We start from the raw sequence: 16,362 nt of genomic DNA, 5'->3' as shown, positions 1-16,362 counted from the left end.
GATCGGTGTTTTCATCGATCAATCAGGAAACCGGTGCACCTGTTAATCGACTACCCAGACCAAAGTACACAACCCTTGATCAATAAGATCGCACAATAGACACGCCTCTGTTAGGCACGACCTAAGCATATCAATCAGCTAAACCTCTGTTGTATCCAATCGAGTCTGTTATAGTCTTCAACATATAGTCCTTCTTAATTAGTTGTCCCCCTAAAGCTCTGTCTAAGTTTAATTCAGATCTTTCTGGTTGCTGTGTGAGTAGTCTGTTAGATGAGTGCTAGATTGTAACTTTATTGTGAAGTAGAATAGTTTTGTGTGCACGTTTGAATGTAATGTTGCATTACATGTAGATACGACTACTTCGGCAACGGTACCTACGAGATCTCCCTGGAGTCTGCGGAGGATATTCCTGAAGACCGAGTGAATGTCACCAAGGAATTAACTGAAGCCCCGAACCAAAGTTCGGAAGATATTGACATTTCTGACTTCAGTCCCACCAGTAAAGGCAAGCCCCGGACATAACCTACTATTTTTATTACACTGCAATCTATATCTATTTACATATTCTATGCATTAAGTTCTTAGGAATTGCTTGAAACCCTAGTTGCATTCTCCTAGGAACCAATGTGATGGATACTAGCTCTTGAGTCCGACTAGATGCTATGCTAATAGGGCCGGTAGAAGTCGGGTGATTTCCTGTCACTCGCGCGATATAGGAGTTGTAATGTTTACATTCCTGTTATCACTATAAGGATGACGGACGGGAGTTTTGTGAGGTATCATGGTTGAGATGATACCCCATCTGTGTTGTTGAATTGGTTAAGGCCGCAGTGTGTGTTAGCGGTGGTTAAGCATTTGAATGTACTAACCACATACTGCGAAATATGGTAAGCGGAAAGCCTAGTAGCCAATCGGCCCGAGGAGTGGACATACCTCCCACCACTCGTCTTGCTTCTTCTGGTTACTTATGTTCGACTGAGAAAATACGTGTTGCAAGGGCAACCAGGAATACGGGTTTTGTAGTCGCGCTACAGAGGTATGTCCTGCACGAGTGATATGCGTATGTTCCTGCAGTCGCTTGTGGTGGATCTGATCCACGAGTCGGAATAAAAGGCAAACGGTTGCTTTGGAACGACCCTTTGGTGTTCCAAGCGTGTGAGTTAGGTTTACCTTGCAAGGTTAAATTCGATTCAGAATCGTCCGCCTCTCACGAAGATTGAGACTGCTTGATCCCTTTATCACATAGAGTAACAAGAGCAATATTATGGTTATCAAAGATGATGCTTGACCAAAGATTACACCATGCTTGCTTAGTTATAGGTGCTTACCTAGAATGGATAATTAACTAGAATCTGAAAGCTAAAACTTGAAATTAAGGATCTACTCTTTGTTGCTTTTCAGCTGAAACTAAACCCAGAACTATTATAAGCTTTCATAAGTCTAGTTATGGGTTAAGTATACCCGACCCCGGGTAAGCCTTGCTGAGTATTAGTATACTCAGCCTTGCTAGTTATATGTTTTGCAGGTAATGTCTGGAAAACCCTACTCTTCCCTGCCTTGGCCCTGTGCTCTTTCAGAAGGTTGGTCCGTGGAATGGGATCCGTCCCCGGCCAGCACTGGTGATATCGAGTGATGTCGTGCTCGGGCTTAGTGTCACACCCGATTTATAAGAACATAAATCGAGCAATCATATATGCGCCAGGATCAAGTCACGCATATATACAACAGATTATCAAGATATCACAACACATGTCACGAATAAAAGCGTATAAATTAATAAATGAATATCTTTATTACAACTGAATCAAGAATCAGTTCAAGGAATGCGGAAGCGTAAAATGAATACATGAAGAGCTGGGTGCCACAGGGACGTTGACTGGGAGACAAACGCCTAGAAGTCGTCGAAGCCGCTGACGTAGTCCTCCACGTTGCCGGGCACTGAGCAGCAGTCGAAGATATCCGAAATAGAACAGAAGAGTAGAAAGGCAAGTGTGAGTACAAACTCGTACTCAACAAGTATAACACAAACTATGAGGCTCTAGGCTAGCTGACTCGACTGCATTAGCTTTTAATCTTGGCAAATTTTATTAAAGCTAATTACTACAAGTGGATGAGTTACCATAACCCAAATTGCATAAGGAATTAATCAGTATTAATTAAGAACTACTGAGAACCATCCAAACCAAAACCACCCGGGGAATCTCCCTCGTCAAAGGTTGATAACCCCACTAATCAGACGGAGGATCTGGGCCGCTCATGACTGTGAGCACAGCTGATATATCAGTTTTACACTCTCGAGAGGTTGCACAACTTTACCCACAAGTCGTGAGCTACGCTAGTTATTCATCACACTTCCTTAGGTGAGATGGCTAGCAAGCACACTACGAGACCGTTACAAAAGACCACGTTGGTAAGGTGTAACCGCTAAGGATTCTGGATCAGCGACGATGGGGCCCACCTCCGGGGGTACAAGACACACAGCACAGACCAAGCCGGAGGAGCAGGGACCATTGAAGCTTACCACCCCTCTTGCCCACGCAGGTAAGTTACCCCCGAACCAACACGACCTAATTAGTAAGTCAAGACCGTCCCATTCCAGTCTTGTGGTTGCGCGGTTGTCCCAGGTTGTCGCTCTATGAACCGGTCCTTATGGAGAGTGGCCAACCAAGCACTAAGCACCGTGCTGGCCCCCTAAACCATGTTTCTACAAAAACATATTTTTAGGGACGCACAAACCACTCAAGCACACAGCACAGAGGGTCGGCTCCAGAGTTAAGTTGCATAAGATCATTAATCAAATTAATTAAAAAGGACCCAGATATGTTATAGCGCAGCAACCTAGCACAACTATCCAAAATGCAACCCAAAGGATATATATAGGATATAAAGTGGCTAGGAAATCCTTATAGGCATACAGAATTTAAATGCAGTATGAAATTGTATTAAAAAGTGATAGGAGGTTCATGCTATACTTGCCTTCCTCGTACTCTCCCGGCTGCTGCTCGAACTGCTCGGAAGATGGCTGCTCCTGGTACTGCTCCGGTGGCTCGACGTCTACTCACGATCGTAACCGCAATACATGGGCCACACATGCACACACATGCAAACAATAGCAAAACATAAGAAACAGTACATCAACACAATGGAACAGCACATAAAACCGGCCTAGAACGATTCTACGCGTTACAACGATCGCGTGGATATAAAGAACACCTAAAACGGAGCTAAAACGCGAAAACTACGCCTAAAACAAGTTCTAGGGGCCTATTTGCGAGAAAAAACAGGAAAACCAGGGGCTTCTGGACAAAAACCGAGGGCTTAAACGTAAATAAACCCTAGACTCGGGGGCTAGCGCGAGAAAACACTGGATATGGACTGCGGTTTCAAAAATACAGGAAGCTCAGGGGTCTAAACGAGAAGAAAAGGACCTAACCGTAATTATTTTTGAACTACGGGTGGACTGCGGGTTGATTCTTGAAAAGCGCAGGGGCTCTTTAACAAAATAGCCAGGCTGAAGCGGTACGCAGCTTCTAATAAGGGCGGTTGGATCTAAATCGAACGGTTCAGACGCATTCCGGTTCGGACGGTCCGATCTGAACAGAGGGGTCCGGACGGTCCGATCTGGATCGGACTGGTCCGATCTGATGGGCTCGCGGGGACGGCGGTTATGCACGGCGGCTCGGGCAAAGGGCAACGCCGGCGAGCGGTGTTCTGGCGCTACGGTTAGCTAATGCCTACAACTTCTGGTGCAAAAGGACCAGGGGTAGGAGGCGAGGCTCACCGAGGGCTGTGGAGGCCGGAGACGCGACGGAGTGAGGAAGACGACGACGGCCGGTGGAAGAAACGGGGCGGCGCTCGTGGACAGGCGGCAGCAGAGAGGCTCGAGGTCCCTTGGCCGCACGGATTGGTCGGGGAAGTTCCTGCGGAGGTAACCAGGAGGTTAAGAGAGGCCGGGACGCAACGACGGCGGGCAATTAAGGCGGCGGAGCAGATCACCGGCGGCGGCGTCGAGGCTCGATTCCGGTGATGCCGAGGTCCAGAGCTCCAATGCACGGCTTGGGAAGCTTCTAGGAGGCGCGGCGGAGCTCTTGCGGGGGCTGTGGGGGCCTAGAGCGCGGCGGAACGGCGGCGCGGTGGTGAGGCCGAGGGAGCTTGCGCGGCGGAGGAAAGGGTGGCGGCGCCGGAGGTTTGAGTGACGGCTAGGGTTAGGGTCCAGATGGTTGGGGCGGCTCTTTGTAGGGTGGCAGCGGTCCCATTGACGCGCGGGCCCGAGGGAGGGGCTCGCCGGGGATCTCGGGGAGGGAGGTTGCGCCGGAGAAGAAAGGAGGAGAGGGGGAAGGGCCGACAGGTGGGGTCAGGCTGAGGGAATGACTGAGAAAGGAAAGGAACGACTGAGAAAGGAAAGGAATGACCGAGAAAGGAAATGAATTACTGAGAAAGGAAAGGAATTACTGAGAAAGGAAAGGAATGACTGAGAAAGGAAAGGAATGACTGAGAAAGGAAAGGAATTACTGACTTACTTTCCTGCTTCTTCCCTTTTCTTTATCAACCCAACTCAATTCTATTTGAATTCAACTCATATGCACTCAACCAAAAACAACTTATGCACCAGCATGAATGCACAAACATGTTGAACCTAAAATAAATTTTAATTCTTTGTGTTATAAAATTACTTTAAATGCGAGATAAACTAGGGAAAACTCTGGAAAATTTTATTTGAGCCCAAATAAATTCATTAAAATTTAAGGAAAATACCTTAGGGTGTTACACTTAGCATGACATCCGTCCTGACGACGTACTGTAAATCATCGCGTATGTTTTCCGCTGTCAAAAACCATAGCTTTACAGTTTGTAATCTTTCCTCTAAATTTGAAACTTTGTACTTCCTTTGAAAATTCTTGTAATATAATTCTCTGTGATGTAAAATGTGATGGTGATTGTATCTCTGGACTCACCTTCGTGTGAGGTAACCTTATTTGATCCTGTGTATCGATGGTTTATCGGGACGTTACCCGACAGGCCAAGGGATTATACCGTTTGAAGCACGTTGGAGCCCTCGGGAGTGGACTCGCGTACTTGAGCCGGTATAATTCAGGTTGGTTCTGCCACAATAAGAGTAGAAGAGATTAACCGATTTGGTTTCACCTAAGGTTAAAATGGCTGATAGAGGTAGGATTATTAAAGGTACAGTGTTTCGAGGATAGAACAAGAAAGGATCTTGCTGATTGGATCTAGTTATTAGCATATTTTTGCCTAACTGATGGTTGGTGTATTGGCTTGCCTTAGTCGACGAGGGTGCATCCGGTTTAGCCGATTGATGTGCTTTGGTCGTGTCTAACAGAGGCGTATCGACTGTGCTATCTTACTGATCTAGGGTTGTGCACTTTGGCCTGTGTAGCCGATTGATAGTTGTATCGACTCCTTAATTGATCGATGAAGATATCGATTATTTTAGTAGAGGGGTGTTTCCTAAAGCAGCTGTGTCTTAACTAATCTGGGTGAGTATCGGTGTAACTAGCCGATCGCATGCGCATCGGCATAGCCGATCCATGTTTTAACAAAACTAGTTGATTGTGTGAACATTGGTTGAGCAGATTTGTGTACGTGTTCTAGTCGATCTGTGAATCGGCATGCTAATCGATTAGTGAGAGTAACCAGCCGATGGTGTATTGGTAGACTAGTCAAACTATGCACCCGTATGGTCTGTGTCTTGGCGTATTTAGCCGATTGGAGTGTGGTTGAGGGTATGTGACCGATAGGTATATAGCCAATTTCCTAGCCGATAAATTGGCTGATAGAAGTGTGCGGATAAGGATGGGAAAACTAAGGATTGATCGGCTGTGACAGTTCATGTGTTTGTAATGCTAGACTTATATTTTGATAGTGTGAAGTGTATGCTTGTTAGTGTAAAACTTTTGTGTGTTTGTGTGAAGTTCTTGAAAATCTTAAGTAAAAAGGGTATTTTTATAATTACAGAAAAATCTAGGGTTGTTTTTGTAAAATGTAATTGGACAGAAGGTAACTTCAAAATAAGAGAAGGGTGGTTTTGCAAATATATTTTTCTTAATCTACTCCCTGTAAAAATTATATATTTATCCAATAGTTGTATTTAAAATGTATGTGTTGAAGTGTATAAAAAAATTTTTGGGTAAAGTTGTAAAAATAAGGGTATTTATGTAATTTTATAAAAGAACAAGTCCTTTTATGCAAAATAGCTGATTTACAAAAGTAACTTTCCAAAATTACTAGGAGTAAAAAGGTAATAATGTAAGTAATCATGACTTACTTAGCAATTTGCGAATAGACCCAAGGTTATATATAATTTATACTAACAATGACAAAAATTTTATAAAATTGAAGTTTAGTCCAAGTCTTAAAATAAAACCTCATATTTTGAGTTTTGAAGTTCAAACCCTATAACAAAGTTGTAGAGCTTGAAAAGTTGTACAACTTTCATTTTGGTCATATTTTTTTTTGAGCCCTAGAACAGTGGTTAAATTTATCTTTACCAAGAGGTCCCTGCAATTTTCTAAAATTACAAATAAGTCCTCGGGAAATTCCCTTTTTCTTCCCCCTCTGGCGTTGCTCTGTTTTTGCTCTGCAACCGCCGCTGTGCCGACCATCATCGCCACCTCCTGCTGCAAAGATTTTCACGTGTCCCCTCAGCAGGCAAGAGCAGCTCACGACAGCAGCCCATCCTCATCTCCTTTATCTGGCTCCCATCCTTATCCCCATTCCATTTTTTCCTTCACTCTCTCTATCTTCTCCTCCACGCGGATGCAGAGAGCGGGCGGTCCCACGCGGGGCGCTGCGCGGCCGGCGGCGCGGCTCGGCGCAGGCGCGCGCGAGCGCGCGCTGCTCGGGCGGCCGGCCGCGGGAGGAGCGGCGGCCGGCGTGGGCACAGACGCGCGGCCCAAGCGCGCGCGGGGCGGCCCAGGAGGAGGAAGCGCGTGGAGCGCCAGGCGGCGAGCGGCAGCGGCCGGACGCGGCCAGGCGCGAGCGGCAGCGGGAGCCGGCGGCTGGCGTCGCGCGGAGGAGCGAGGCGCGCGCGCACAGGCGCGTGGGGCGGGGCCGGACCAGGCGCACGCGGGCGTCGGGGCAAGTGGAGGCGGCGGCTCGGCGCTGCGCTGGCGGCGCGGGAGCAGCGCTCGGCCAGGCGCGGGCGAAGCCCAAGGCGGCGAGCGGAGTATGCAGGCGGGCTGGCGGTTCGGCGCACGCGTAGGCGGCGCGGCTGCGCGGCGGGCCCGGGTGAGCTACGGCCGCAGCCCGAGCGCGTGGAAGCAGGCGGGATGCAGTGGCTGACGCTGGACGGAGCACGGCCAGGCAGAGCGCAGGAGGGCGGACGGCAGGAAGGGAGCAGGCGTGCGCAAGCGGTTGGGCCGGGCAGTTCGGCTTGACGCGGAGTACTTAGGGCGGCCGTGCGCGTGGGAGCGGGCTCGGGTGAGCGGTTCCGAGCGGCTGGTGGCGGCACGGGTACAGACGCCAGGCGAGCACATAGGCTAGGCCAAGTGGTGTAGTGTAGGTGGCCGTATTCCACGTCGGGGAGCTGCAACACGAGGGGGAAATTGGAGGGCAGGTGATACGCTGTTGTTCGGGCGACGCGCGCGTGGCGCGGACGGCAGGTTGAGCGGAGGCTGGGCCGAGCACACGGACGAGCGTGCGGAGCGCGCGACGCGACCACGGTTAGGCACTGAGTGGCTCGGTTTGAGTGCGCACAGGCGCGACGCAGGAGCGGAGCTCAGGGCTCGCGATGCCGCGGCGCGACGACTCGGCACGGACCCGCACGGGGCAAACAATGGAACCGCGCGTGAAGGACGTCGGAGATCGTTGTGGAGCGAAGGCGGCGGTTAGACGTGACGAGCTCGAAGGAGCCTCTATGCAACCAAACACAACTGTAACGAGCTACAGCAGATGGAACTCGCCATTACCGCTGGTGAGAAACTGAGGGCCTTTCTACGAAGCTCTTTTATTATTTCATGTGTGCAAAGCAACTAACTTATAAAATTCGTAGGAAATGATATAAAAATCGTAAAATGTCAAATGAAGATGTTATAGAATCCTTGTGAGTAGATTTATGCAGTATGTGTATAATTTTGTATGTGTTAGTAGAAAAATCTCACTTTAGACTTTTGCTTATACTTGTTAGGGTTAAATTCGTATCTGTAGTTGTACTGCTCCAATTACAATGAATTACAATTCATTTATATAATCTTTCCAAGTTGTTGAAGAACAACATCTTTGGTAGGTTAGACATCTAGGTATGAATTTCTGAAGTTACCCGTCAGGTTTTGCTCATGTGCTGTGTAGACCTTAATGTTTATGATGTTTGGTTAACCTTCATTTATATAGATGCTTATGCCTTTACCCTGGTTTTAATTGCAATCTTGTTAGAGCCCTTTCTATATAAAGATCCTGGTCATACCTTGTGTATCGACTACTTAGTTGATATATCTTTGTAACCAGGCTTAGCAATCGGCTATTAGTTCAGCCGATTTTCGATAGGCGTAACCCTATCGACCATGAGCCTTTTAACTTCTTCCTTATCGGCAAAAGCCCCTCGGCCGATGTTAACCACCCTATCGGTCCGATCCAATGTTAGTGCCCTAATTGACCCAGTTCAATCTAGACAACCGCGTTGGCTATACGTCAATCGGTTGTTTTGTTGGTAAAATCGAACCAATCAAACACTAATTACTTCGGTTAACACTTTAGTCAAGAGTCGGATAGGCACATTCAATAGAGAACGTATTTATCGGCTAAGCACAGCCAGTACAGCATAAGGAATCGGCTACTTATGCCGATTCACAAAATCTAACGCATGTGCACATATTAGCTCGACCGATGTTCACACTGTTGACTAGTTTACTAATGCACAATCAACTAGTTACATACCCTGATCGGCTAGCATGCTGATGTTCACAGGTCGACTAGTTTGTTAAGAATACATTTTGGCTATGTCGATGCGCATGGTGATCAACTAACCCTCCGATTTAAATAACGTATCGGCTGCACATAGTCGACGTATCGGAGATGCACACACGATCTTAGAGTTCTGTTACCCTTTGATCTAAGCCGATTCCAGTTTTCCCATAGCGGTCAAATATGGCCGGTCAATCCTTAGTTTTCCTATCCTTATCCACACACTGTTATCAGCCGATTTATCGGCTGAGAGATCGGCTATATGCTTACCGGTTACATACCCTCAACCACATCCTTTTTAGTCTAAGTCTACACTTATGGTCTCACCAACCTAGTTTAATATTAGTGTTCTGTTACACCTAATTCTTGTAACAGGTCTAACTTAGATAACCCCATCGGCTATACATCACTCAATTGTGATACTAATGTAATCCAGCCGATGCAATCACACCTAGTTACCTAAGATAACACTTAAGCACATCGTAGTTAGGCACAACCAGTGCAGAGTAGGACAATCAGCTACACAACTGATTCACCAATCGGCTGAATACGCTGAGACCGACCGTACGGATACATAGTTTGACTAGTCTATCAATACACCATCGGCTAGTTACTCACATTAGTCAACTAGCTATGCCGATACATCACTCGACTAATTCTACCCGATGTATAAATTGGCGAATGTGCCGATACACTAAATCGGCTAGAAGGTCAAATCACTGATCGACTAGTTTTGCTAAAGCATGGATCCGCTATACTGATACGCACGCGATCAGTTAAGTACGCCGATGCCCACACAGATTAGCTAGGACACAGCCGCTTTAGGAAACATCCCTCTACTAAAGTGATCGATGATTTCATCGATCAATTAGAAAACCAGTGCACCTGTCAATCGGCTACCCAGACCAAAGTACACAACCCTAGATCAATAAGATTGTACAGTAGACACGCCTCTATTAGACACGACCAAAGCACATCAGTTAGCTAAACCTAATTCATCCTCATCGGTTAAGGCCAAGATTTATACACCAACCAATTAGATAACCAAACATGCTACCTAATGAAGTTAGTATAGATGTTTAGGGTAAACCACCCTGTTGCTTAACGTAACTAGTTAATTTAGTTAATACTCGATAAATGACTGCCCAGTGCAGGGTAGTTAGGTTATTTGTCGAAATGTAATATTCTTTTATTTGGATTGCAACTTTATCGTGAATTGAAATGAAAGTGTATGCATTCATTAAACTCCATCTTGCATATCATATAGACTCGACCACTCTCGCCGATGGAGATTATCAACTGATTTCGGAACCAGAAGGAATTTGTTCTGAAGATTCCAAGAACTTCATCGCGGAATTATCTGAAGCCCCGAACCAAAGTTCGGAAGATATTGACTTACTGACTTCAGACCCACCAATAAAGGCAAGCCCCGGACATAACCCCTACTTTATTACACTGCAACTTATATTATTTATATATCTTTATGCATTAGGTTCTTAGGAGTTGTTTGCAAACTTTAGTTGCATTGTTCCAGGAACCAATGTATTGAACACTAGAACTCGAGTCCGACTAGCTGCTATGCTAATAGGGCCGGTAGAAGTCGGGTGATTTCCTGTCACTCGCGCGATATAGGAGTTGTAATGTTTACATTCCTGTTATCACTATAAGGATGACGGACGGGAGTTTGCGAGGTATCATGGTTGAGATGATACCCCGTCTGGGTTATTGAATTGGATAAGGTCGCGGTGTGTGGTAGCGGTGGTTAAGCGTTTGAAAGTACTAGCCACATGCCGTGAAATATGGTAAGCGGTAAGCCTAGTAACCGATCGGCCCGAGGAGTGGACATACCTCCCACCACATGTATTTGCTTCTTTTGGTTACTTTGTTCGACGTGTAGGCATACGTGTTGCTGGGCAACCAGGAGTACGGGTTTTGTAGTCGCGCTACAGACGTACGTCCTGCACTTTGGTAGTGCGTATGACCTGCAGTCGCTTGTGGTGGATCTGATCCACGAGTCGGAATGAAAGGTAAACGGTTGCTTCGGAACGACCCTGTGGTGTTCCAAGCGTGTGTGTTAGGTTTACCTTGCAAGGTTTGAATCTCAATTCAGGAATCGTCCGCCTCTCACGATGAATGAGACTGCTTACCCCCTTTACCACATAGAGTAACAAGAGCAACTTTGTGATTATGAAAGATGATGTTTGGTTAAAGATTCCACCATGTTTGAGTAGTTATAGGTGTTTACCTAGAATGGTTAATCCACTAGAACCTGAAAGCTAAAAGTTGAAAGTAAGGATCTACTCTTTGTTGCTTTTCAGCTGAAAACTCTACCCAAATCTAAAAGCCTTCATAAGTCTAGCTACATGGCTAAGTATACCATGAGACGGGTAAGCCTTGCTGAGTATTAGTATATTCAGCCTTGCTAGTTGTATGTTTTTCAGGTGATATCTGTGAAGACCCTACTCTTCCCTTGCCTTGGCCCTGTGCTCTTCCAGATGATTGGTCCGCGGAATGGGATCCGTCCCCGGCCAGCACTGGTGATATCGAATGATGTCATGCTTGGGCTTAGCATGACATCCGTCTTGTCGACGTGCTGTAGATCATCGCGTATGTTTTCCGCTGCTAAAAATCATAGCTTAAACAGTTTGTATTGTTTTCTCTAAATTTGAAACTTTGTACTACTTTTATAAACTCTTGTAATGTAATTTCCTATAATGTAAATTATGATGGTGATTGTATCTCTGGACTCACCTTCGTGTGAGGTAACCTTATTGATCCTGTGTATCGGTGGTTTATCGGGACGTTACCCGACAGGCCAAGGGATTATACCGTTTGAAGCACGTTGGAGCCCTCGGAAGTGGACTCGCGTACTTGAGCCGGTATAATTCAGGTTGGTTCTGCCACAGCTGGTATCAGAGCTATAAGGTTACCCTGGAGATACATTTTACCTTAAAAATGCTTTCAGTATAAAAGTTTGACCAACAATATATTTGGCAAAACTACGTTTGATTCGTTAAGGATTATGTATAGTACGTAAGCCCTAGGGTAATGTTATTATGGGAATTAGAGGTGGCTGTAATATATATATATATATGACTAACTCCCAGCATTACTTTTCAGTTGAAACTTAATTTCATGCACAATTCAACTTTACTTTCTGTAACGACACCTTCGACGATAAGGTAAGAAGGTAAGGATCCTCAGCTAACTGGGGAGTTAGCCTTCCCGTCGGTGATGCGAACCGAACGCTGTTTCTCAAGCAGTGGCCTACTTGAGATGCTGCCAATGTACCAACCTCGGTTGACTACATTGGGAGTATATGGTTCGGCGCAGGGTATGGCGATCGCAGTTCATACCCCCGCATTTTGCGGTACCCTCGTGAATACGTTATCTTGGTAACGTATGCTAACGTTGTCTGTACGGCGGTAATTGTACAGATGCTGTTTCTATAGTAAACAGTAATGAATGGGGACGCTTTCATGACATGCTGACATGAAAGGTTCATTGGATATATATATGCATTGTGGTTTTCTGCAGGTACACTAACCACGATTCCGAAACTAGGACGGATAGGGTTTATCGACTAGTTAATAGTGAGAGACGTATATATTGTGCCACCGTAACTAACCACGTAAGACCAAGGTTACTTGGCAGTTATTCTTGTTTGTGAGGACGTGTAGAAACGTGCATGCATCATGTCATCTTGGATTGCTTTGATTGCCCTTGGTTGTTATGTTGATGTACGGAAATATGTGCTTGTATCTGAATGCCTGCTTTGACTTTGTGTGGTAGGAGCCAACATAATCTGCTAGGTTAATCTAGAGTTGAGAACCCTATCACCAATCTTAGCTTGACAGCCAAATCAAATCCTTGATTTTGCTTTAAATCTGTTTCGGCAGAACCATTGAACTTCTCCTTTGATGGTTAAATCTTGATAGCTATCATCGAACCCTTCAATCCATCATCTAGTGATCTATCTATCCTCTCCTGATGTTGTACCGTATCTTGTTGGCTATTCCAGTTGCAACATCTGAACGTTGCACCTTCAAATTTTTGCTCAGATGATTTTGGATAAATTAAAAAGATGTATGACCATAATTACTTTCTGAATACAATCCTCCCGGCAAAAGTCATGCATCATAATAAAGGCCATCTCTAGATAGTGCATGGTGTTGCATCATTATCGGAAATCCGTAGACTGACTAACGGGTGTGCTTTTAGTACAACTTTAGGTTGTCTTCGGTTTCCTAAGTCTATCTTGTTGTTGTTGGCACTACAAGGTTGCTATTCTTCTTTTGTGGTGGTGTTTAATCACATGACCATGTTGCCGTGACGGAACCTAAGGCCTCATGTGTGCTGCAGCCATATGATTGAGCCATTAGGAGCGCACTGGCGACTAGGTATATGTGACGTAACCCCACTGCAAACTTTTCTTGTGCAACCTTATTAGTGTCCTAACTTTTGATCCTCGCCCAAGGATATAGACCTACCCAAGTGTTAGTTACGAGAGAACGGTTGTAAGACGCGAGTCATATGCATCATACTTCATGCATTTCATATGTGCATACATTGCAAGTATCATCATCCTTGCATCATAAGGTACGCATCATTCGGTCAGCATCATGGTAATTGCATTGTGTCTTACGCACCATCTTGATCGTGCATGGAATTCTCCATCTTCATGTTGCATCATCATTGCAATCATACATCTCAACAGTGCATCACGATCAGGGTTAGAGCATTTTGTCATTATCCCTTGATTGCATCAGTCTAAATAGGCATGTTTTGCAATCAACATCATTCAACTTATTTAGATAATAAACTCTGAGCAGAAATGTTTCAAACATCACTTATCAATCTCTCGTATTATCCTCACTTGCTATCCATGAGCTTTGTGATGAATGTTGCCGACATTTATCATCGTCATGTGATGATCTTAGCTCTGCGAAACTCAATCATCTTGTTCTCTCTTATCTTGTCAAACTCATCTATGTACCATTATTCTTGCTCTCGCTACACTCATCTTGTCATACTTAACGACTTTTACCATTGACATCAATCTTCTTGGTGTGATTGCTTCCTGTTACTTCTAATGAATAATTTGCTTCTCTTCCTTTAAGAATCTTTCGTCCGAATCTCAGGACGAGATTCTTTTTAGGGGGGGAGGCTGTGACAGTTCATGTGTTTGTAATGCTAGACTTATATTTTGATAGTGTGAAGTGTATGCTTGTTAGTGTAAAACTTTTGTGTGTTTGTGTGAAGTTCTTGAAAATCTTAAGTAAAAAGGGTATTTTTATAATTACAGAAAAATCTAGGGTTGTTTTTGTAAAATGTAATTGGACAGAAGGTAACTTCAAAATAAGAGAAGGGTGGTTTTGCAAATATATTTTTCTTAATCTACTCCCTGTAAAAATTATATATTTATCCAATAATTGTATTTAAAATGTATGTGTTGAAGTGTATAAAAAAATTTTTGGGTAAAGTTGTAAAAATAAGGGTATTATGTAATTTTATAAAAGAACAAGTCCTTTTATGCAAAATAGGTGATTTACAAAAGTAACTTTCCAAAATTACTAGGAGTAAAAAGGTAATAATGTAAGTAATCATGACTTACTTAGCAATTTGCGAATAGACCCAAGGTTATATATAATTTATACTAACAATGACAAAGATTTTATAAAATTGAAGTTTAGTCCAAGTCTTAAAATAAAACCTCATATTTTGAATTTTGAAGTTCAAACCCTATAACAAAGTTGTAGAGCTTGAAAAGTTGTACAACTTTCATTTTGGTCACATTTTTTTTTGAGCCCTAGAACAGTGGTTAAATTTATCTTTACCAAGAGGTCCCTGCAATTTTCTAAAATTACAAATAAGTACTCAGGAAATTCCCTTTTTCTTCCTCCTCTGGCGTTGCTCTATTTTTGCTCTGCAACCGCCGCTGTGCCGACCATCATCGCCACCTCCTGCTGCAAAGATTTCACGTGTCCCCTCAGCAGGCAAGAGCAGCTCACGACAGCAGCCCATCCTCATCTCCTTTATCTGGCTCCCATCCTTATCCCCATTCCATTTTTTCCTTCACTCTCTCTATCTTCTCCTCCACGCGGATGCAGAGAGCGGGCGGTCCCACGCGGGGCGCTGGCGCGGCCGGCGGCGCGGCTCGGCGCAGGCGCGCGCGAGCGCGCGCTGCTCGGGCGGCCGGCCGCGGGAGGAGCGGCGGCCGGCGTGGGCACAGACGCGCGGCCCAAGCGCGCGCGGGGCGGCCCAGGAGGAGGAAGCGTGGAGCGCCAGGCGGCGAGCTGCAGCGGCCGGACGCGGCCAGGCGCGAGCGGCAGCGGGAGCCGGCGGCTGGCGTCGCGCGGAGGAGCGAGGCGCGCGCGCACAGGCGCGCTGGGCGGGCCGGACCAGGCGCACGCGGGCGTCGGGGCAAGTGGAGGCGGCGGCTCGGCGCTGCGCTGGCGGCGCGGGAGCAGCGCTCGGCCAGGCGCGGGCGAAGCCCAAGGCGGCGAGCGGAGTATGCAGGCGGGCTGGCGGTTCGGCGCACGCGTAGGCGGCGCGGCTGCGCGGCGGGCCCGGGTGAGCTACGGCCGCAGCCCGAGCGCGTGGAAGCAGGCGGGATGCAGTGGCTGACGCTGGACGGAGCACGGCCAGGCAGAGCGCAGGAGGGCGGACGGCAGGAAGGGAGCAGGCGTGCGCAAGCGGTTGGGCCGGGCAGTTCGGCTTGACGCGGAGTACGCAGGGCGGCCGTGCGCGTGGGAGCGGGCTCGGGTGAGCGGTTCCGAGCGGCTGGTGGCGGCATGGGTACAGACGCCAGGCGAGCACATAGGCTAGGCCAAGTGGTGTAGTGTAGGTGGCCGTATTCCACGTCGGGGAGCTGCAACACGAGGGGGAAATTGGAGGGCAGGTGATACGCTGTTGTTCGGGCGACGCGCGCGTGGCGCGGACGGCGGGTTGAGCGGAGGCTGGGCCGAGCACACGGACGAGCGTGCGGAGTGCGCGACGCGACCACGGTTAGGCGCTGAGTGGCTCAGTTTGAGTGCGCACAGGCGCGACGCAGGAGCGGAGCTCAGGGCTCGCGATGCCGCGGCGCGACGACTCGGCACGGACCCGCACGGGGCAAACAATGGAACCGCGCGTGAAGGACGTCGGAGATCGTTGTGGAGCGAAGGCGGCGGTCAGACGTGACGAGCTCGAAGGAGCCTCTATGCAACCAAACACAACTGTAACGAGCTACAGCAGATGGAACTCGCCATTACCGCCGGTGAGAAACTGAGGGCCTTTCTACGAAGCTCTTTTATTATTTCATGTGTGCAAAGCAACTAACTTATAAAATTCGTAGGAAATGATATAAAAATCGTAAAATGTCAAATGAAGATGTTATAGAATCCTTGTGAGTAGATTTATGCAGTATGTGTATAATTTTGTATGTGTTAGTAGAAAAATCTC

Source organism: Panicum hallii, chromosome 3 (genome assembly GCF_002211085.1).
Source record: "Panicum hallii strain FIL2 chromosome 3, PHallii_v3.1, whole genome shotgun sequence".
NCBI lineage: Eukaryota > Viridiplantae > Streptophyta > Magnoliopsida > Poales > Poaceae > Panicum > Panicum hallii.
The sequence above is the reverse complement of the archived record's forward strand: the minus strand, read 5'-3'. Positions refer to the sequence as shown.